Genomic DNA, 21,911 nt, shown 5'->3' with positions numbered 1-21,911 from the left:
ATAAAAACAAAACAAAATGTGTAGTATTACTGAAAGAGGAACTTGAAAAATAGGAAAATGAAGCCCCCTTGTGGACAAAAATATGTTTTATCAGATATGCACAAAATTCACTGATCATATTTGAATACAAAAATACTCAGTAGAATATATTTCAAAGTAAAATGCAAAGGATTCACCCAAGATGGTCTAACTCCAATTTCCAATTCCAGTTTGTTGGGACACAAATGATCTCTTGTACCATTGAATGACCTTGGAGATCAGCTGAAAGACCTGTGGCTTAAGGAAATGTTTTAATTTGTCAGGAGAAAGAAGTGTGTTTTAAATGGTGGGACACAGAGGTTAACATTCTGATTGCTGGCTACGAACTCCCTCCAGAGTCTGAGATGTTATCAGCAACTCTATCCCCCATGCTCCCACCTTCTTCTCCCACTTAGGCTGCAGACAGACTTTCTTGCCACCTCCTCCAGGCCCAGATGACAAGTAGGGAGAGTGAGTCATCATGCAGGATAATCCGAATGTCTTGAGAACATGCTGTTTGAAAAGTCAGAAACAGCACTGAATCTGAAGACTTTATCACATTTGCATTTGCATAACTGCCTTTGCCCCAGACTCTGCCACTAACTTTGTTATTTTGGGCAAATCACTTAACCTCTTGATCTTTAATTCCACCTTCTTAAAATTGGAATAAGAACAATACTCTCTTTATCTGCTTCACCAGGTCCTTGAGCTTCTTCGCTAACTATGAAGGAAGAAGTGAGAGAACACTGTGGTTCCAAACTCAAACTTGCATTCTAGCTCTGCCACTTGCTGTCCACCAGCAGCCCTTCTGCTTTGGACCTTGGAGAAGTGTCAAAGCCTCTCTGCATTGCAGATTTCTCATCTTTAAAATAAAAATCATATCCCAGAGAGTTGTTGAAGATTCACTGGGTAAATGTAAAGCGCATAGAACAATGCCAGGCACTGTAAGTACTATGTAAGTAATAACTATCGTTAGGACCATGTAATGGACCATGTAAATGGTTGTTATTATTACTGTTTGATATGCTCTGAAATATAGAAATAAGAAACGTCATCATCTGAAATAATCTCCTAAGTTTAAAACTTTGACTGGAAAGAAGTAACTGGTAACTATAGCTTTGGAGAAACTATGTTATTGAAAACTGCATTCTCGTGGCTCTACTACATTGATAAAATGCATATGCTATATCTATTAGCTTTCACAAAAAAGTAAACACACCTGATGAGTGAAAATTATTTAATAATGTTAAAGGTTATCAATTTATGAGAACACTCTGCAATTGATCAATACACACAGTCTTTCCAGAAAGTATCTATGCTCATTTGCCATTGTTATTATACATTCTAGTGGATAAAAGAGATACCACACTCCAATAAAAAATGAGGGGCAGATATTAAAAGGATGTCTTAAGGAATCGCCACACTGACTTCCACAATGGTTGAACTAGTTTACAGTCCCACCAACAGTGTAAAAGTGTTCCTATTTCTCCACATCCTCTCCAGCACCTGTTGTTTCCTGACTTTTTAATGATTGCCATTCTAACTGGTGTGAGATGGTATCTCATTGTGGTTTTGATTTGCATTTCTCTGATGGCCAGTGATGGTGAGCATTCCTCAAGGATCTAGAACTAGAAATACCATTTGACCCAGCCATCCCATTACTGGGTATATACCCAAAGGACTATAAATCATGCTGCTATAAAGACACATGCGCACGTATGTTTATTGCGGCACTATTCACAATAGCAAAGACTTGGAACCAACTCAAATGTCCAACAATGATAGACTGGATTAAGAAAATGTGGCACATATACACCATGGAATACTATGCAGCCATAAAAAATGATGAGTTCATGTCCTTTGTAGGGACATGGATGAAATTGGAAATCATCATTCTCAGTAAACTATCGCAAGAACAAAAAACCAAACACCGCATACTCTCACTCATAGGTGGGAATTGAACAATGAGAACACATGGACACAGGAAGGGGAACATCACACTCTGGGGACTGTTGTGGGGTGGGGGGAGGGGGGAGGGATAGCATTGGGAGATATACCTAATGCTAGATGACGAGTTAGTGGGTGCAGTGCACCAGCATGGCACATGTATACATATGTAACTAACCTGCACATTGTGCACATGTACCCTAAAACTCAAAGTATAATAATAATAATAATAATAATAATAATAATAAAAGGATGTCTTAAATGTCATAAATTGCCTACACAGGCTATCAAAATCAGCAAGGCCAATTCCTGGATGCCTCTTGGCTCTTTTTCATCAAGTCTAAATTATGTTGACATTGTTAATAGCCATTGTGATTAAATCGTAAAATTTCAGTGCACAAGACTTCATCATTCTAAAATCCTGACAGCAATTTCATTCACATTATACTGTAGACACAAGGAAAGCAACACTGTGATTATATACCCTAATCTACATCCCTTTTTCTTGGAATATTTAAAATTTCATAATGTGTTATTTTTCTTCCTTCATAACTTTGGGCCACAACAGCAGTATATAAAGTGGATCGGCCAGGTTTGCAGACAGTGTGGCTGGTACTTCCATCCCAACCTCCTTTCCTGCTGAAACGAACAAGGCAGAGGCGCAGGGTCAAGGGCAGTCAGGGTTAACCAGCAGGCAGGGCTGGGACCTTGATGAGTCACAAGGAGACTTCAAAGCTAAGGGCAACAAACCTGACTCCCCACCTAGAACACAGAGCCCTCTTACATGTGGTAATGTATCCTGATAAAGCGGGACTTGGGGCTTGTTATAGGCTGTGTCAACTCTAGCACTACTCTATAGTACCAGTTTCTAGTGTCCTGGTGGATAGAAGTTCTAGTAGATGAACTTCTGGGACTTGACTCAATCCCACAAACATTATTATCCCAGATTGTCCCAGAAACAGGTGGAGTGATGAAAAAACATGTGATTCATATCTACAAAAGAATCTAGCTTTGCTAGGTCAGTAGCTAACAATGTTTTTTCATTAATACCAAAACTAAAGAATACATTTTTCAAAGCAACCTAGTATACATATATATATTCTTATGTGTGTGTTTAAAACTCTATATATATGAAGCAAAATGTTCACAAAAAACAATATTTACCCTCATTATACACAACACATTCTGATACTACCCATTCTATTTAATTTTTTTAAAAATTGGTTCTGACTCAATTAATTTCACAGCCCACGCCACAGGTTGCAACCTGCAGTTTTAAAATGCTATTACAGAGCATTCCTATTGTGGATAGCAGAGTGGGGGCTCTGGGCAAAGACAACCTGGCCACAAGACCCGCCCGCTCTTCTAACCATATGACTTTGGTCAAGTGACTTAACCTTTCTGTGCCCCAAGTCTGTTGCAGTCTTCATTTTATTTCAAGAGTCATTGAGAGAATTAAATGAGAAATCATTTAATCATCTATGTGATACTTTTAGAACTGAGCCTGACTCTTAGCAGGGGGTCAATAAGTGCTGGCCTGCTTCCCTGTCATTATCTCTGAAAAGCCTGTGAAACAAAACTGTCTGGCGCTGGGGGGTCCTTATGCCCAGAAATCAACTCTCACCATGGAGAGATATCTATTCACTCTCCTCCTCCCTCCATCTGCTCCAGTCACATGAGCTTTCCATGTCGTCAAACACGCTCCAGACTCACTGTCTTTGCCCTTAATCATTCTTCTGCCTCGAGTGCTCTTCCCTCTAACATTCCTACGGCTCCTCACTTCCCAGTCGAATCACCCTCCCCCAGCTTCCCACCTTTACTCAGAAAAGAGTTCACCTCACAGGCTGAAGGTTGCCTGTCCTGAGAAAGCCCTGCTCAGAAGGTTGGCACTGCACTGGTATCTGGGAACTCGGCTATTAAACAGTTTCCCATGCTAACATAAAACTTCCCCTAAATTATAAGGGAGGCTTGCTGTGTCTAAATTGCTTGTATAAATAATGTGGTTTATGCTGGACACCTGCTTCCTTCTGGGGGTCAGGGATTTGGGTACATACTAAGCAGAGGGTGTCTACCTGACTGGCTCCCAACAAAAATCCTGGGCACTCAGTATCTCATGAGCTTCCCTTGTATCAACACTTTGCATGTGTCATGACAACTCATTGCTAGAGGGATTAAGTGCATCCTAGGTGACTTTCCTGGAAAAGGACTCTTGGAGCTTGACCCAGTTTCCTCTGGACTTCATCCCATGTGCTGGTTCCCTTTGCTGATTTTGCTTCACATTTTTTACTGTAATAAATCTTAGCCATGAGTATGCTAAATCCTATGAGTCCTTGCAAATCAATGGGGGAGATCTTCGGAGCCACCCACACACAAGCCTCCATGCAAATATCACCGCCTTGAACAGACCTTCCCGGACCACCGTCTCTGTAGCATCAGTATTCTTTAATCGCAATCATTCTCTATCTCCTCAAGTGCTTTACTGAAGAGTAGAGCAGATCTCATTCCATTTATAAAATAATTGTATTGTCTTCCCTACCGAACATAAACTCCATGAAGGCATTAGGCACTCAGTATTTGTTGAGCCTCCATAATGTGCCAGATACCATGCCAGGCACTGAGGACACCACAGGGAAAAGACAGATAAAACTCCTTCCAAATGGAGCTTACATTTATGGGAGGAGACACAAAATAGATTTGTTTATTTGTTTAATATCAGAGGGTGGTGGGCACTAAAAAATATAATAAATGAGTCGAGGGATAAAGGATGGGATGGTGCTATTTCTTCTGGGGTGGTTAGAGAAGGCCTCTTTTGAGAGCATCACATCTAGAGGCTTGGGGAGCCATAGTCTAACCAGGCTACCTTCCCAGAGGAGGTAATACATCCACACTTAAAGGGAAGCCCTCTAAATTCTGTATCATATGACTAGAAATCAACAAAATTCCAAAAGGCATTATTCACAATAGTCATAATTTAAACAAATAAAAAATTATTTGGCAAATAAGCTAAAACTTATTTAGCAAACAAGCTAAACTTATTTAGCAAATAAGCTAAAAGTCTTTGGGAAGACTTTCATTGAACAGCACGCCATGACCATTACTTAGAATTCAAGAAACCAATTATTGGGATTTCTTTCATTTAAAAAAAAAAACATGAAAGTCCTCCCAAAGCTTCTCCTGCATCTTTACATGACTAGTTAGCATTTCCCACAATAGTACCTAGTCACCTTGAGACTTTAGACACACTGACTTTAAAACCAAAACTATTTGTACGTTTCTCAAAGAGAAGAGAAATGGTTCATCTGAAATGTAAAACCTCCACCTAGTCTAGACTAAAGTGAGTCTATCCAATGTAAAATGGCAGCTCTACTGCTTTTCCATCTGTCTAAGTCCAGCTTCAGCCAGAGAATATCGACAAGCTTTACAGCCATAGAATCACAGGGCATTAGAACTGGGAGGGTTGAGAGATCACCAAGTAAAACAACGCCCCCTCCCCGGGGTTTTGCTATTAAGGAGAGTAATGCCCAGAGAGATTTTGCTGAAGTTCACATGAGCAGTTTACAAACCTTAAACTTCATTCTCCTAATTTTAATCCAAAACCTTCGAGGCAAGGAACAAGTTTCTTATCCGATAAATAAACAAACTCAGAAAGAGCCAGTATTGAATGACACATCCTTCAAAACTGGGGAGTCGTGCACTTCCTGAACTGGATCCAGACTATCCAGGGAATAAGGTAAGAATAAAGGAAACAGTCCTCGGCCACAATTAGTCTTCCTTTTTTCCTTGACAGAAAACACCCTTATATCAAGGTTGGAGAGAGACAGTCTGGGCAGACCACTGAAGCAACGCTGCAGTGTCTGATGGAGACTGTATTTCCCTAATTCTAAGGAAGGACAGAGACAAAGTCTAGGGTACATGTTTTCCCTCTCACATTTTAATGTTTCTGAACATCCTAATTTGACAAGTATATTTAATATCGTAAAGTTGATATTAAGTTGATGGTGCATCTTATAATTGATACTTAGGAACTGAAAGCCGAACCCAAAATGGAGCTTCAATTCCTAAAGAGCCTAAGAGTTTACTATTTATCCTTTGGTTTTCTCCTTCGTTGGTCAGCTCCAGCGCTTCTCCAGTATCTTTCTACATCTCGACCTCCCTATTCCCTCTTGTGCGTTTCTCTCATCCTGCAATTCTGTACCATGTAGCCAAATGCCCAAACCCTCTACTGAGGTTCCTGGGTAAATCCATACATGCTGATAACAACTGCTACAGCTCTATCCCATAAAAGCCCCTTCGGTAGAAGTAAGAGACACAGCAGCTTTGGTACTTTTCTTTTTCTTGCTAATAAAGACACCCCGTGACAGCCTGGATGCATTGAAATAGCTTGAGTCAGTCGGGAGGAGCAGGGAAAAGTGGCAGAGTGTGGGGGCAAAATGTCAGGTTCAGACAGACTTGGCATCAAGTCCACGCCTCCTTTGTTACCTCTCTATGCCTCAGTGTTCCTGTAGTATAAGTAAGGTTATGAATCATAGAAGTTTCCTTAGAGGGCTGTGAAAATGACACCAGTTACAGAAGAGGCCTTGTACTTGGTAAGCACACAATAAATGTAAACTTCTATAGCTGTATTTAATAACAATTGACACCTAAAATTCGTCTTTGTAGCTGCCAACCTATTTCCCAGATCACTTTGCAGGGAGGGTTCAGGAGGCATTACTACAACACGAATCTGTGTGATAGGGAGATGTGGCTGAAAACAGTGGGGCAGCCTAAATTGTGACCAACTGGAACAGACCACCCCAGATTACCTAAGAAGTAACTGTGGAGTCAAATGATAACGTGACAAGTTCTTAAGGCATAAACACTATAAATTTTTCACTTAAAATATAGAGACTGAATAATGAATCAAGCTCTAAGATAACTAAAAGCACTAAAAAGCCTATTTCTAGATCCAATTGTTTTGAACAAATAAAAACCCTCACAATTTTTAACCATGTAAAGTGCACTAGTTACATTAGCCTCTGGGGGGCTCCTGGCTATGCCTGCACAATCATTTAATTGACCCTAGGGTGCTTTATAAATTAAGATCAAAGGTTTACTGCTTCGTATTTCTTTGCTATTCTCCCTGCTGTCATCCTGTCTCTCCCTGTCACCTACTTGGCCACCACTCTCACCAAAGACTGTTTTCTCAGAATAGAAGTCAGGAGACCCTACAACTAACCAGTTATAGCACCTTAGGCTGCCCAGTACTCCCTGGGTTCTAGTTTCCTCACCTGTAAAACAAGGTTAGGGATAACATTTGGTCTTCTTTTTAACTGAGGGATTATACATAAAAAATATTATATTATATTAGTATATGCATATGCATTATACATTTATAAATACATATGAAAATAGTATACATACTATAGAATACACAATACATAGATGTGTTCGTTATAGATCAGTTGATCTATTATGTTGGTGCCAAAGTGATTGTGGTTTTTGCCATTATTTTCAATGACAAAAACCGCAATTACTTTGACACCAACCTGATACATGCATGGCTATTAGGCAACACTGCCAAAACTAAATCCAGCCACGTGGCCAGTCAGAGACTTACATGGATTTCTTATTCTTTAGCAATGATGGTAATGAACTTCAGAAACAGAGAGAGGAAGGATAAATGCAGATGTACTTTAAAAGTCAATCTGGGATCACACTGAAAGAATGAAAGGCTGTCTGAAGGAAAGGGAGAAAACTGCTCAAATGATGAAAACAATATTATGCTTTTCTTTTTTAAACATTATGAGGGTAAAGTGGCTTTGGAAGCTCTATGTTCCCTCAGCCACTCCACACAGATAGAATATATCTGCATGTTCTCCCATGGCTACAAAATCATCCAAATCATTTCCTAGAATCCAAGGCCTTCATTTCCAGCCTATGCTGTGAAACATGGATCTTCGACTCTAGTGGGCTGATTTTCTCCCTGCCCTGTAAATGTAGTTTTGCACACATTCTTGCCTCTGCCTACCAGAATCTGCCCCATCCCTTACTGTTTAGAATACTATTGTTCAATACAGTAGCCACTAGGTAGATGGGACTATTTAAATTTAATGTAAACTACTTAAATTATATAAAATTTAAAATTCCATTCCTTAATCATACTAGTCTTATTTCAACTACTTTCTAGCTGCATGTGACTGGTGGCTACTGTATTGGAAGCACAGATACCACATTTTATCACCACACAAAGTTCTACTGGATAGTGCTGGTCTACAGCAAGGGTTGGCAAGTATTTTCTTTTTTTTTTCTTTTTTTTTTTTTACTTTAAGTTCTGGGATACATGTGCAGAGCATGCAGGTTTGTTACATAGGTATACATGTGTCATGGTGGTTTGCTGCACCTATCAACCTGTCAACTAGGTTTTAAGCACCTCATGCATTAGGTATTGTCCTAATGATCTCCCTCCCCCCAACAGTCCCCAGTGTGTGATGTTCCCCTCCCTGTGTCCATGTGTTCTCATTGTTCAACTCCCACTTATCAGTGAGAACATGCAGTGTTTGGTTTTCTGTTCCTGTGTTAGTTTTCCGAGAATAATCGCTTCCTGTTTCATCCATGTCCCTGCAAAGGACATTAACTCATTCTTTTTTATGACTGCATAGTATTCCACGGTATATATTTGGGTTGGCAAATACTTTCTATGAAAAACCAGAACATAAATTTAGGTTTTAGGGGCCATGAGACAAAACAGAGGATATTTTATGGGTACTTACATAACAAGAAAAAAGTTTTTTTCACAAAATTTTTACCGATAAAATTCAAATAATAATAATAATAATTTAGCCAGGTGTGGTGGCTCACGCCTGTAATTCCAGCACTTTGGGAGGCTGGGGCAGGAGGATCACTTGCGCTCAGGAGTCGAGACCAGCCTGGGAAACATAGGGAGACCCCACCTCTATAAAAAATAATAATAAACAATTAGCTAGGCATGGTGGCATATGCCTGTGGTCCCAGCGACTTAGGAGGCTGAAGTGGGAGGATCACTTAAGTCTGAAAGGTGAAGGTTACAGTTAGCTGAGATCGTGCCACTGCACTCCAGCCTGTCTGACAGAGTAAGACCCCATCTCAAAATAATAATAATAATAATAATAATTGGATGTAATTTGTTTTTGTAATAGAAGCCTGCTACTGAGAAGAATGGAATTCTTTTTTGAGGGAAAACATTTTGCTTACATGGGCTTCAAAGTTAATGTTTCCTATAATTAAATTGATTGATTGCAAATGTTCATCTATAAAAACCATTCTCAGCTTGTAGATCATGCAAACAAGCAGGCAGCAAGCCTGATGGGGCCTGTGTACTGTAATTCCCAAGTTCCCTGTCTGGAGTGTTTCTCAACAGGATACTATCAACACATTGGGAGGGTCATTTCTTCATTTTGTAGGATTAGCCCACACATTGAAAATAGTACACATCCCTGGCCTTCAGGCATTAAATACAGTAGCATCTTCCAGTCAATGTGATAACAAAAGTGCCCCACCACATATTCAAGCTCTCCACCACCCAAGGGGAGGCACCATTGCCAGATGGAACCACAGAATCTTTCTCATGTCCGTCTTTTCTGCACCTCTGACTATACAACTTCCTCTGACCTTCTAAATAATCTATTATTAACTATTGACCCTCATGAGCGGTACAAACAAGGCTGAAATTGCCAAATATATATGTGGGAACACTCGTCTCAACCAAATTTCAAGTTGAACACATTCAGATTCCCATGTCTTGACATACTTGATGAATGAGCCCACTAGGGGCTCATTTGTGTGACAGGCTAAGGCTTCTCCCAGAAGAAAAGCCACACTAAAGTAAGAGAGTTAAGACAGAAACCTGGTCTAGAAAACATGGGCCAATGCTGGGAGAACTGACAGTTTATATCTCCATTCATTCATTCCTTCAACAAATATTTCCTGTTTACTCTGTGTTAGGCACTGCTGGAGACCATGGACAGAGGCATGTATGAGCCATCAGGCTTCCATGCTGTCCTTCCATCCTTAACCTGTTGCTCAGCAGTCATGCATTCCCTCATCTGTCCAACGAGACAAATGGTAGCACATATCTCAGCTGGTTTAAGCCCTTAGAAAAGTACCTGGCACATAATTACAGCAAATACTTATTTTTTGAGCACTTGTTATATTAGTTACAAGCCAGTCGTATGGATTCATGCCCAGGTTCTTAGAAGAAAAGACAGCAAGAAAGGGTACATGAAAACCATGAAAATCTATTAAATGGAGGTTTTTGGATACTTGAGTGTAAATTGGCATGTAAGGGTTTGCCAGCTTCAATGCTGGTAGTGCTAGTGTAGCAGGAAATGGAGCCATCCATGTTAGGAGGCTTCCAGCACATCATCCTCTCTGTGTGGGCAACAGAAGCCACAGCAGCAGCTATTACCTCAGGGCTCCTGCTCAGGAGAGGTGTAAAATGGCAGACACCCTGCACAACCAAGAAGTACTTATTGTGAGCACTTGGGAACTACCCTGGGGGATCTTCTGAGAGCAAAGGGAGACTGAGGCTCCCAGAACCAGAGAAATACTGTCCCATGACTCAGTAGTGGCCTTATTTTACCCAAAAACTGATATGGCCTTGGAGTATTTTTTTTTCAGTAATAAGAGCTATCATTTAGCCTTAACCATGCGTCAAGCACTGCATGAGAGCTTCACATCATTTTATCATTTAATCCTCACAGCTCTGCCTCCACTTCCCCCCACTCATATAAGAGCAAATTAGCAGGCTAAGTAACTTCCCCAAGGTCATGTAGCTAATACAGGGGAGCCAGGACTCATCCCCAGATCTACCTATCCACTACAGAGCTGTTCTCTTAACCACGACGCTGCCAGCCTGGCAGGAGCTGCCCACGTGCATGCACCTCCCTCACCTGCCTTGAAACAGCCATGCCTCATGGTGGTGCCACTTATGAAACACAATGTGAAGGTAACTCATTGTGATTCCTTCTCATCTCCCAACAGTACCCAGCAGAACACCCGAGTAATAAGTAATATTTATTTAAAACCAGTGGGAAGTTGTCAACTATATACACAGAGTCATAGGTCTTACTATTTATCATTAGAAATAATATAAATGAAAATCAAATTGGTAGCCCTCAGGATCTTATGATAAGTCAAAAGCAGTAGTCCTTACCTGAAGGATGTTATTGGCTGTTACCAATGGAGCTTCATCATTTACAGATTCAACAGTCACAAAAAGAGTTTGGGGCAGACTCTGTTTTCCAAGCTCTGAGCTATTCGCAAAGATGGTGAAATTGTCATGAAGCTTCTCGCTGTCATCATGAGCATAGTAAGTCTATTCATTTTCCACCTATAACAAACCACAAAGTCACCAGTTTGCTGAAGTGTGACTTAAAAATATGAACAAATGGCAATCAAAGAAATCCCAATTTTTAAAGTCTCTCTAAAACACAAAAGCACGTCCTCATCCTGTGAAGTTTCAGTCTGACAATCAGAGTGCAAACTATGATGGATGGTATAGTTTTTCTGAAATGATACTGCATCCTAGAAATATGATTAAGGAGGAACAGCTTTTCCAGTGCTGGCTCCACTTGGTCAGTGCAGTTTCGCCTTTTTGGTGGTGGAGTCCATCCCAGCTGTGGACCGCAAATAACCCTGTACGAAGAGGAATGGAGATTGCCTCTATCCACCTAGATTCATAAGCTGCCCTGAGGCGATCTTGGCATCAAGGAAGGGAGCATTGAGGCACATCGCACCGTCAGCTTCAGAGGATGGCAGCCATTGATTTGTCCCGTGGGTTTTTTTCCAGGGAACCAATCTGCCCTTTTGAAGAAAAGACAAAGGTAGAAAGGATAGTGGTAGACTACCTGGCAATTGGTTATCAGAATGGGAAATACAACCTAGAACCAAACGGTCATCACTTCAGCAGGGTTTTTTGAAGAATCAAATATTCAATGGGATACAAATGACAAGAGGCTACAGTGGATGGGAACTGTGTGACTGTAAGAATTGTGGACAGGTCTTCAGTGAACAGTTTTGCCTTAAGACACACATGAGAGCTCAGAATGGAGGGAACACTTCTGAGGGTAATTGTTATGGAAAAGACATCCTCAGTGTGCACAAGGAAACTTCTATTGGACAGGAACTTTCCAAATTTAACCCATGTGGAAATGTCTTCACTCTAACTCCAGGCTTTGCTGTGCATCTTGAAATTCTCAATGCAAGACAACCCTACAAATGTAAGGAATGTGGAAAAGGCTTTAAGTATTTTGTAAGCCTTGATAATCACATGGGAATCCACACTGGTGAGAAACTCTGTGAATTTCAGGAATGTGGGAGAGCCATCACAGTTTCCTCACATCTAAAGCAGTGTGTAACAGTTCATACAGGAAAGAAATCTAAAAAGACTAAGAAATGTGGGAAATCCTTCACTAATTTTTCTCAACTTTATACACGTGAAAATTCATAAAGGAGAGAAGTCCTTTGAACATAAAGAATGTGGAAGGTCCTTTAGAAATTCCTCATGCCTTAATGATCACATTCAAATTCACACTGGAATAAAACCACACAAGTGTACATACTGCGGGAAAGCCTTCACTAGAGCAACTCAACTTATTGAACATGTAAGAACTCACACTGGAATAAAACCCTGTGAATGTAAGGAATGTAGCCAAGCCTTCGCTCAGTACTCGGGCCCTTCTATACACATACGAAGCCACAGTGGAAAGAAACCCTATCAGTGTAAGGAATGTGGGAAAGCCTTCACTATGTCCACAAGCCTTATTCAACATACAAGAATTCACACAGGAGAGAAGCTTTATGAATGTGTTGAATGTGGGAAGACCTTCATTACTTCTTCCCGTCATAGTAAACATTTGAAAACTCATAGTGGAGAAAAGACCTTTGTATGCAAGATATGTGGGAAAGCATTTCTGTATTCCTCATGTCTTAATGTTCACCTGCAAACTCATACCGGAGGGAAACCTTTCGTATGTAAAGAATGCGGGAAAGCATTTGCTGTTTCCTCACGCCTAAGTAGACATGAAAGAATTCACACTGGGGAGAAACCCTATGAATGTAAGGGTATGAGTGTTACCATTTAGCCCATCAGTTTCCATCTTTAATAATTGGCAATGACACCAAAGATTATCAGATTTGTCCTAAATGCCTTGAGGAGGTTTAATGGTCATGGATTGGCCTTAGATGCCATCCTTAGGGTCTAAAATTAAACCTACAGGTTCTGAATACAACTTCTCCATGGTTGCCTAAGTCTGAGCATCTGTGAAGAAGGGTCATGGATGGTGAGGTCAATACTTCAGGCTGCCTTACCTTGGTGATTAGATTCCTAAGATCATAGCATTAACAAGTTCTGTATGAGATAAATCATGCAGACTGGTCCCAGCCCCTATTGGTTAGTGGCTGCCAGTGTGGCACATTCATGTCAAAATTTACCAGAAGCCAAGATGATGTAGGCCCCAGAGGTGGATTGTTAAAAGATGCTCCTTCAAAGGTCTCTTCTATTCCCACGGATCCTGCAGAGCATGGCAGGAATTAAACCATCCATAACTGCCAGTGCATTTTCACAGCTAATTATTTCTGTGTCCCCTTCTTGTAAAAGAAGTGTGACAGCCTTGCCTGTTCTGCCTTGTATGTCTATTTTAGGTGGCACAATCTAAGTGGCAGTGTCTCTTCTAGTATAATCCAGTCTTTCACCTCATTTCTGTTAAGATGGCTGATATAGTCCATGAATCTCACTCATGATCTATTTATCAGATGATTGTTCAGCCACACTTTCAGAATTCTCTTCAGCACAAGTTTTCTAATTTTTGCAGTATGGATAGGCTGAGAATTTTCCAAATCTCCAAGCTCTGGTTCCTTTTTCCTTAACAATTTCTTCTGCAATTCAAGTCTCCTCTTTTGCATTTTCCTGTAAGCAGTCAGGAAGAATGAAGTTTCCTGTGTCCTTTAACACTTTAATTGCAGATCTTAGTGATACATACCCAATTTTATCTCTCTCAAGTTCTACCTCCCACAAAATGCTAGAATACAGCACCACTTCATATCAAGGGTTGTCTTTTCTTCATTTCCCAATAGCATGTTCCTCATTCCCCAGTGACACCTCACCAGAATCACCCTTACCAACCTTATTTCCAGCTTGCACATCAGAATTTTTCCAGCCTGTACTCATTTGTCAGTTTCAAAACTGCTTCACATTTTTAGTTTTTTTGTTTCTTTGTTTTTAATTGCAATACCTCACTTCTCAGTAACAAAATCTGCCTTAATGAGCTCAGGCCACCATAACAAAATACCACAGACCAAATGGCTTACAAATTCCTTTAATTTTAAATAAAGGAGGTTAAAAACAGAAATTTATATTCTCACATTTCTGGAGGCTGGAAGTCTGAGACCAGAGTGCCAGTATGGTCAGCTTCTGGTGAGAACTCTCTTCCTGGTATGTAAATGCCCACTTCCTCATGTCTTCACATGATGGAGACCAACAAATAGGTCGGTCTCTCTCTCTGTCTCTCTGTCTCTCGCTCCTCTCTTCTCACTCTCTTTCTCTCTCTCTCTCCTGCCATCTCTCAACATAATTTCATGATACTTCCTAAAGATCCTATTTTCACATACAGTCACACCGGGATTTGGAGCTTCAACATATGAATTTTGGGGGTTATCACTCAGTCCAAAGTACTTAATATGATTCTTTTCCCTTTCCACATAGGCAATCACATAATCTGTAAATAATGACTCTTATTTTTCCACTTCAGTCATTAGTTATCTCTCTATATATACTTTTTCTTGCTTTACTGGACTGATTTCAAAGTCCAGCACAACACCAACTAAAAGTAGTAATACCAGCATAATTGTCTGCAGTTCTGCTGAGATATGTGCTCCATTTTATTAGCTTGGCTGTAGGTTTTTATTTTTTTTATTTTTTGAAGAGGCTATCTCCTAGAGGAAAGATTTCTTTTTATATCCAGTTTTTACATGATGAATGATTTCCCAATATTTCATAATTTGTGAGGCTGAATTCCTCTTGAATTTATTAAATGCTTCCTGTGCATCCTCAAAAAAAAAAAAAGATTAAGGAGGAACAAAGCGATTGAGCAATGTGGTGTAGCAGAGAGAATGCTGGACTGATCATCAGAAGATCTGAGGTAAAAGTGCTACTTTAACATGAAAGTGTGTTGTGAGTGACTAATTTTTGAGGCTGGTAATTGCTTTGTTTGACAATTCAAACTGTTAGATTTCAGCTCTGAAACTTCTATTCATCCATTGCTTGAATTTCTCCTTTAGAGACATGTGGACCAGAGCAACTATTAAGTTTGCCCAAATTTCTCTTTTCTAAACTAAGTATGCATTGGTCCTTTAACTGTTCTTTGTATGTGAGGTTATATTTCCTACTGAGGTTATACTTCTATAATCCTGCTCCTTCTCCTTCAGAATACAATAGGTTTTTGTGCAACTAATAAAGGATGCTACCCGTAACTACCTAACATACATCCCCTGTGGACAGACTGTCATGAATTACACTGAAATCAAATTACTCCAACCACACAGATCTCCCTCTCTATAATAATCCAAATGCAAGCATTTACTTTTACTTTTGTCATATTTTATCTTCTTTTTTTTTTTTTTCTTTTTTTGAGATGGGGTCTTACTCTGTCACCCAGGCTGGAGTGCAGTGGCATGATCTCAGCTCACTGCAACCTTCACCTCCCAGGCTCAAGCGATCTTCACACCTCAGTCTCCCAAGTAGTTGGGAAGACAGGCACCCACCACCATGCCCAGGGAATTTTTTTGTATTTTTGGTAGAGAGGAGGTTTCACCATGTTGCCCAGGCTGGTCAGATTTCATCCTTTTAATGTTTGCTCTGAAATCATCCTCCAGAGAATTAGTTATTCCTCTTGGATTTGTCATAACCACAACTTTGATCAAAATGCCTTTCATGTCTTTAAAACTCTGATGGAAATATTGAAGAGCACAGAATCAAAATCAGAGACCAAGAGGATTATAAAACTAAAAGGGAACTTAGCTGCAGTGAGTCTGTGACCCAAACATACAGCAGAGAACTCCCAAACCCCAAAAGGAGTAGCTGAACTTCTGAAAAAGTATCTGGGATTGTGTTTATTTTGATAAAATACAGCCAAAATTTTTAACAGTTCAAGTTCACCCATTCCTGTGGCGTACTTCCTCTGAGCAAAGTCTTTTGATCTTTCAGAGGTGTTTCTGACAAGAGTTGAAAAGTTCATGAAGGGTCTCAAGAGAAAGTTGTGTCCACTCGTACGCAGGTGCTATGAGAATTTCTTTGGAGTTCTGTGGGCAGCAGAATTCCAGATCATGGCCTGTGCATGTGCTCCTGGAACATGCTGTCTTAAGCTATTTGAAAACAAACATGGAAGATGGCTCTAAGCAGAATGTGGGAGAAGTTTTAATGCACTTTAGAAATGTAACCTTTAAATACCAGTTATGTTCAGAGTATTTCTCCTGGAAAAATACATCATTTCCTTAATGGAGTGGCACTTCCCAAAATGACATGCCATTTAATAATATTAATCCGAAGGCAAAGAGAGGGTATGTTGGGGATTTGTCTATCCCTAGACTTCTAAAACCAGAACAATACCTGCTGGCCTGAAATTAAAGGATACAACAAACTAATGGAAAATCTTGACAGATTCAAAAGTATTTGGTCCCCTGTCACCAACTCCATTCAGGGACATATTTGGCGCTCCTCTGCTCACACCTTCTCATCCCCCAGTGCTCCCCTCTCACTCCTCACTCCAGGTCAAAGGTGAAGCCTCGGGCCCTCCCACACCTGATCTGCTGACTCATCTGCTGTGCTCCCCACCACGCCTGCAGCACCAGCCACACTGGATGACTTGCTGCTCCTCGGACACACCAGGCATGCTCCCCACACAAAGCTGTTGCACTTGCTCTTCCTTCTGCCTGAATGTTTTTCCAATATACACTTAGCTCACCTACCCATCACCTCCTCCGGGGTCTGCTCAAATGCTGTTTTCTCAACGGTGCCTTCCTTCACCACTCTATTAGAAATTGAACGTCAATACACACACACACACTCCATTAAAGATCCCAGCACTTCCTAGCTCCCTTTCCTGCTTTATTTTTCTCCATAGCACAAATCATTCAACATGCCATTTATTTCATGTATTTATTTATTGTTTCTTCCTGCCTCTCTCTTTCCCTCATCAGGAAAAATGCTCCCTATGGGCTGGGATTATCACCTGGTTAGTTCACCAATTTATCCCCAGTACCTAGAACTGGCATCCCTGACACAAAACAGATATTCAAAAACTATTTGCTGAATGAACGAAGGGCAAGAATGGCCAGGGAATCTCCCTCTCCAAGTCACTAAAGGCTGCAGCCACTAGTTTTTAGAGGTTAGAGTCACTGTAAGTGAAAATGACCATGTCTCAAAAGTTAGTGACCCCAGGAGTCATCTAGGGAGAGACAATGTGAAGGGGTCGCCTCGAAAGCAGGGACCCATGACTTTGACTCTTCTCTGTGAATAAGGCTACATGATAACATGAACAGCATGTTGTCACAGCAGATGCACAGGGAACACCTGCATCTCGACACATACGTTTCAACCAGTCATTCTTTTTTTTTTTTTTTTTTTTTTTTTGAGGCGGAGTCTCGCTCTGTCGCCCAGGCTGGAGTGCAGTGGTGCAATCTCGGCTCACTGCAAGCTCCGCCTCCCGGGTTCACGCCATTCTCCTGCCTCAGCCTCCCGAGTAGCTGGGACTACAGGCACCCGCCACTGCGCCCGGCTAATTTTTTGTATTTTTAGTAGAGATGGGGTTTCACCGTGGTCTCGATCTCCTGACCTCGTGATCCGCCCACCTCGGCCTCCCAAAGTGCTGGGATTACAGGCGTGAGCCACCGCGCCCGGCCCCAGTCATTCTTAAATATACGCCTCTTACACAGCACAATTAATCACTGAATTGACCAGGATCGGACCAAAATTTAGTGCTCAGAAGATAGGGCTACAATTTACAAACTACTTTCAGAGAGATATTCAATTCAACTCACAGTGGAGCAGGTTTGAAATGGTCTTAGATGGTTTGTCCAGCCTGTGAGGGAGAAGCCATGACTGAAAGATACCTGCACGAGGTCACTAAAGCATCACCTTCCCTGGGACCCCACCTGCATGAGGTCACTAAAGTGTCACCTTCCCTGGGACCCCCACTGAGAAGCACTGATGTCTAAGGTCTTTTCCAACCCTCAGCATTCTCTGATTCTCCCCAGGGCTCCCCAAATCCCCTGGTTAAGTCTAGCCCCCTTGACGTGTAATTCAGGTTACATCTCCTGTGGTCAAAGGGGAGGACTCCTCCACAGACTAGCTCCAAGTACACTCTGCCACTCCTCCACCTCCTGGACAACTCCCCGTCCCTCTAGAATGCCCTTGGCCATGCTGTTCCCTTTGCTTGCCCTGCTTTTCTCTGTTTCCTCCTCTGTTATCTCCCTGCTCTTTCACTCTCTCCTCAAAGTCTAGCTGAAACATTATTTCCTCTGTGAAGGTTTCCCCATGCTTTTCAGTTAGAATCTTTATTCCCACCATACCACTGTGAAAATGCCACGTGAGAGGCAAGAAGAATGCACCTTATGTTAAACCTGGTGCCTCTGATTGCTCAGCAGTATTTCTTGAGGGCGAGAAATATGTTTTACTGACCATGGTAACTGCACACAGTAACTCGAACAGGATGTTTAGTAAATTGATTTAAATCAATGGATGAGTTGAAATTCTTAGAAGCAAAATGAAGCATCAAACATGTGTTCCTAGCTGACTAGACAAAGACACTCTAAAATGGTAGGCGGTTGTTAATGGTTTCCAACCTGGAGAGTGTATGTTCCTAGGGTCTTATAAAGGAAATGATGGGGACCTGCAAGTTACTTTTCAACATTTAAAAAGAAAGTAGTGGAAATCATTCTTTCATTCATGATAAGAAAGCAAAGTCTAACAATAAGACCATTCTAACCCAAAGTAAAGAAACGTGACAGCAGCCCGGAGTTGTCCTTGGTTATTTTATGCTGATTGGATGCCAAATTGGCAATTGTACCCAGCTCCCTGATTGCAGGGACTGGACTATTTTAACTTTCGAGAGCTTATGTTCATCATAGGGTGTGATATGGAAAACGTACCATGTAAGCATCTGTTGGTTGAATGAGAAAATGAATGAATAAAAAAATCCACCAATGATTAAAGCATACTTGTGTTAAATACCTGGGCATTACCCTGATATTGCTGACAGGGCCAGTGACAATGTGGCACTCATCTAGAACTGGGCAACCAGGATGGTGCAGGAAACCCATGGCATAGAAGCAAAAGCTGGAAAACTAGGGATGTTTAACCTAAGAAAGATAAAATTCAAAGAAATCTGATCATCTTTTCTTTCAAATACTTAAAAAGCTTTCATGAAAGGATGGGTATGATTTATTCTGTACCAGAATAGTATGATTCTAGGAGAATCATACTATGAATGAATCTAGCAGGCATATGTTTTATTCTGTACCAGAGGTACCTCTGGTACAGAATAAATCTGGGGTACTAGAGCCAGCGCCTAGGAGAAAAAGTTTTTAAATGGCAGATTTCAGCTCAGCCTAAATAACTATCTAAAAATTGGAGCGTATTTACATTGGAAGGGCTCATCTCAGCAAGTAGTAAGTTCCCTGTCACTGAAGATGTTTAAGCACTGGCTAGATAACCTTTCTATAGGAATACTGTGGAAGGGCTTCTAGCATCTGCTGGGAGGTAGACTAGACACCCTCCAAGGTCCCATTGAGAGGTGACAGCGTGCTGGCAGTCCTCACAGCCCTCGCTCGCTCTTGGCGCCTCCTCTGCCTGGGCTCCCACTTTGGCGGCACTTGAGGAGCCCATCAGTCCACCGCTGCACTGTGGGAGCCCCTTTCTGGGCTGGCCAAGGCCAGAGCCGGCTCCCTCAGCTTGCGGGGAGGTGTGGAGGGAGAGGCGCGAGCGGGAACCTGGGCTGTGCACGGTGCTTGCCGGCCAGCTGGAGTTCCGGGTGGGCGTGGGCGTGGCGGCCCCGCACTCGGAGCAGCCGGCCGGCCCTGCCGGCCCCGGTCAATGTGGGGCTTAGCACCCAGGCCGGCGGCTGCGGAGGGTGTACTGGGTCCCCCAGCAGTGCCAGCCCGCCAGCGCTGCGCTCAATTTCTCACCGGGCTTTAGCTGCCTTCCCGCGAGGCAGGGCTCGGGACCTGCAGCCCGCCATGCCTAAGCCTCCCACCCCCTCCATGGGCTCCTGTGCAGCCCGAGCCTCCTCGATGAGCGCCGCCCCCTGCTCCACGGCGCCCAGTCCCAACGACCACCCAAGGGCTGAGGAGTGCGGGCGCACGGCGCGGGACTGGCAGGCAGCTCCACCAGCAGCGCCGGTGTGGTATCCACTGGGTGAAGCCAGTTGGGCTCCTGAGTCTGGTAGGGAGGTGGAGAATCCTTATGTCTAGCTCAGGGATTATAAATACACCAATCGGCACTCTATATCTAGCTCAAGGTTTGTAAACGCACCAATCAGCACCCTGTGTCTAGCTCAGGGTTTGTAAACGCACCAATGGACACTCTGTATCTAGCTGCTCTGGTGGGGCCTTGGAGAACCTTTATGTCTAACTCAGGGATTGTAAATACACCAATCAGCACTCTGTATCTAGCTCAAGGTTTGCAAACACACCAATCAGCACCCTGTGTCTAGCTCAGGGTTTGTGAGTGCACCAATGGACACTCTGTATCTAGCTGCTGTGGTGGGGCTTTGGAGAACCTTTATGTCTAGCTCAGGGATTGTAAATACACCAATCAGCACTCTATCTAGCTCAAGGTTTGTAAACACACCAATCAGCACCCTGTGTCTAGCTCAGGGTTTGTGAGTGCACCAGTCAACACTCTGTATCTAGCTGCTCTGGTGGGCCTTGGAGAACCTTTGTGTCCATACTCTGTATCTAACTGATCTGATGGGGACGTGGAGAACCTTTATGTCTAGCTCAGGGATTGTAAATGCACCAATCAGTGCCCTGTCAAAACAGACCACTCAGATCTACCAATCAGCAGGACGTGGGTGGGGCCAGATAAGAGAATAAAAGCAGGCTGCCCGAGCCAGCAGTGGCAACCCGCTCGGGTCCCCTTGGACGCTGTGGAAGCTTTGTTCTTTCGCTCTTTGCAATAAATCTTGCTACTGCTCACTCTTTGGGTCCACACTGCTTTCATGAGCTATAACACTCACCGTGAAAGTCCGCAGCTTCGCTTCTGAAGCCAGCCAGACCACGAGCCCACTGGGAAGAATGAACAACTCCAGACGCGCCACCTTAAAAGCTGTAACACTCACGGCGAAGGTCTGCAGCTTCACTCCTAAGCCAGCGAGACCACGAACCAACCAGAAGGAAGAAACTCCGAACACATCCGAACATCAGCAGGAACAAACTCCAGACACGCCACCTTAAGAGCTGTAGAGCTGTAACACTCACCCCGAGGGTCCGCGGCTTCATTCTTGAAGTCAGTGAGACCAAGAACCCACCAATGCCAGACACACCATCATTCCCATAAATCTAAATAATAAATACCCATTTTTTTCTCCTCCCCAACATTCCCAATTACACAAACTGAGAGTTATTACCTGTTTCCCAATAAATTTCATTAGCTTTCCTCTTGGAAAATTAGAACTTTTAACATAACTGTGTTTCAGTGGTTTAAGTAGAACAAATTCACAGTCAAATCTCTCAAAATATTTGCTTGGAATTTTAAGGTAGTCTTCTAGAAGTGGTGTGGAGCCACCTTCTTGAACTGTGAAATTCTGTACCTGCAGAAAAATCCACTTAGGCGTGGTGTCCACCAAGATTTCGACTCTGCTCACAACTTGGAAACCATTCATCACATCCAGGGAAAAACAGTCCTGTTCTTGGTCGGGGGATGTCTGAACATAAAG

At 42.3% G+C, this 21,911-nt stretch overlaps 1 protein-coding gene and 1 pseudogene across 1 annotated transcript in view; one reads left to right on the top strand and one right to left on the bottom strand.

Moving 5' to 3' along the window:
- The window catches only part of LOC129528115 (chondroitin sulfate proteoglycan 4-like), a 58,061-nt gene extending 36,386 nt beyond the window's left edge, over positions 1-21,675 (bottom strand). The window contains exons 1-2 of the mRNA XM_063700446.1: positions 21,603-21,675; positions 11,135-11,311 (exon numbers count right to left, since the gene is read on the bottom strand). The gene's annotated coding sequence lies outside the window, so the exon portion shown is untranslated. The remainder of the gene's footprint in view (positions 1-11,134; positions 11,312-21,602) is intronic.
- On the top strand, positions 11,716-13,093 carry LOC101141631 (zinc finger protein 561-like; annotated as a pseudogene).
- Positions 21,676-21,911: the final 236 nt, after the last annotated feature.

The sequence above is a fragment of the Gorilla gorilla genome, chromosome 19 (assembly GCF_029281585.2).
Source record: "Gorilla gorilla gorilla isolate KB3781 chromosome 19, NHGRI_mGorGor1-v2.1_pri, whole genome shotgun sequence".
Classification (NCBI taxonomy): Eukaryota; Metazoa; Chordata; class Mammalia; order Primates; family Hominidae; genus Gorilla; species Gorilla gorilla.
This window is presented reverse-complemented; position numbering and strand designations above follow the sequence as displayed.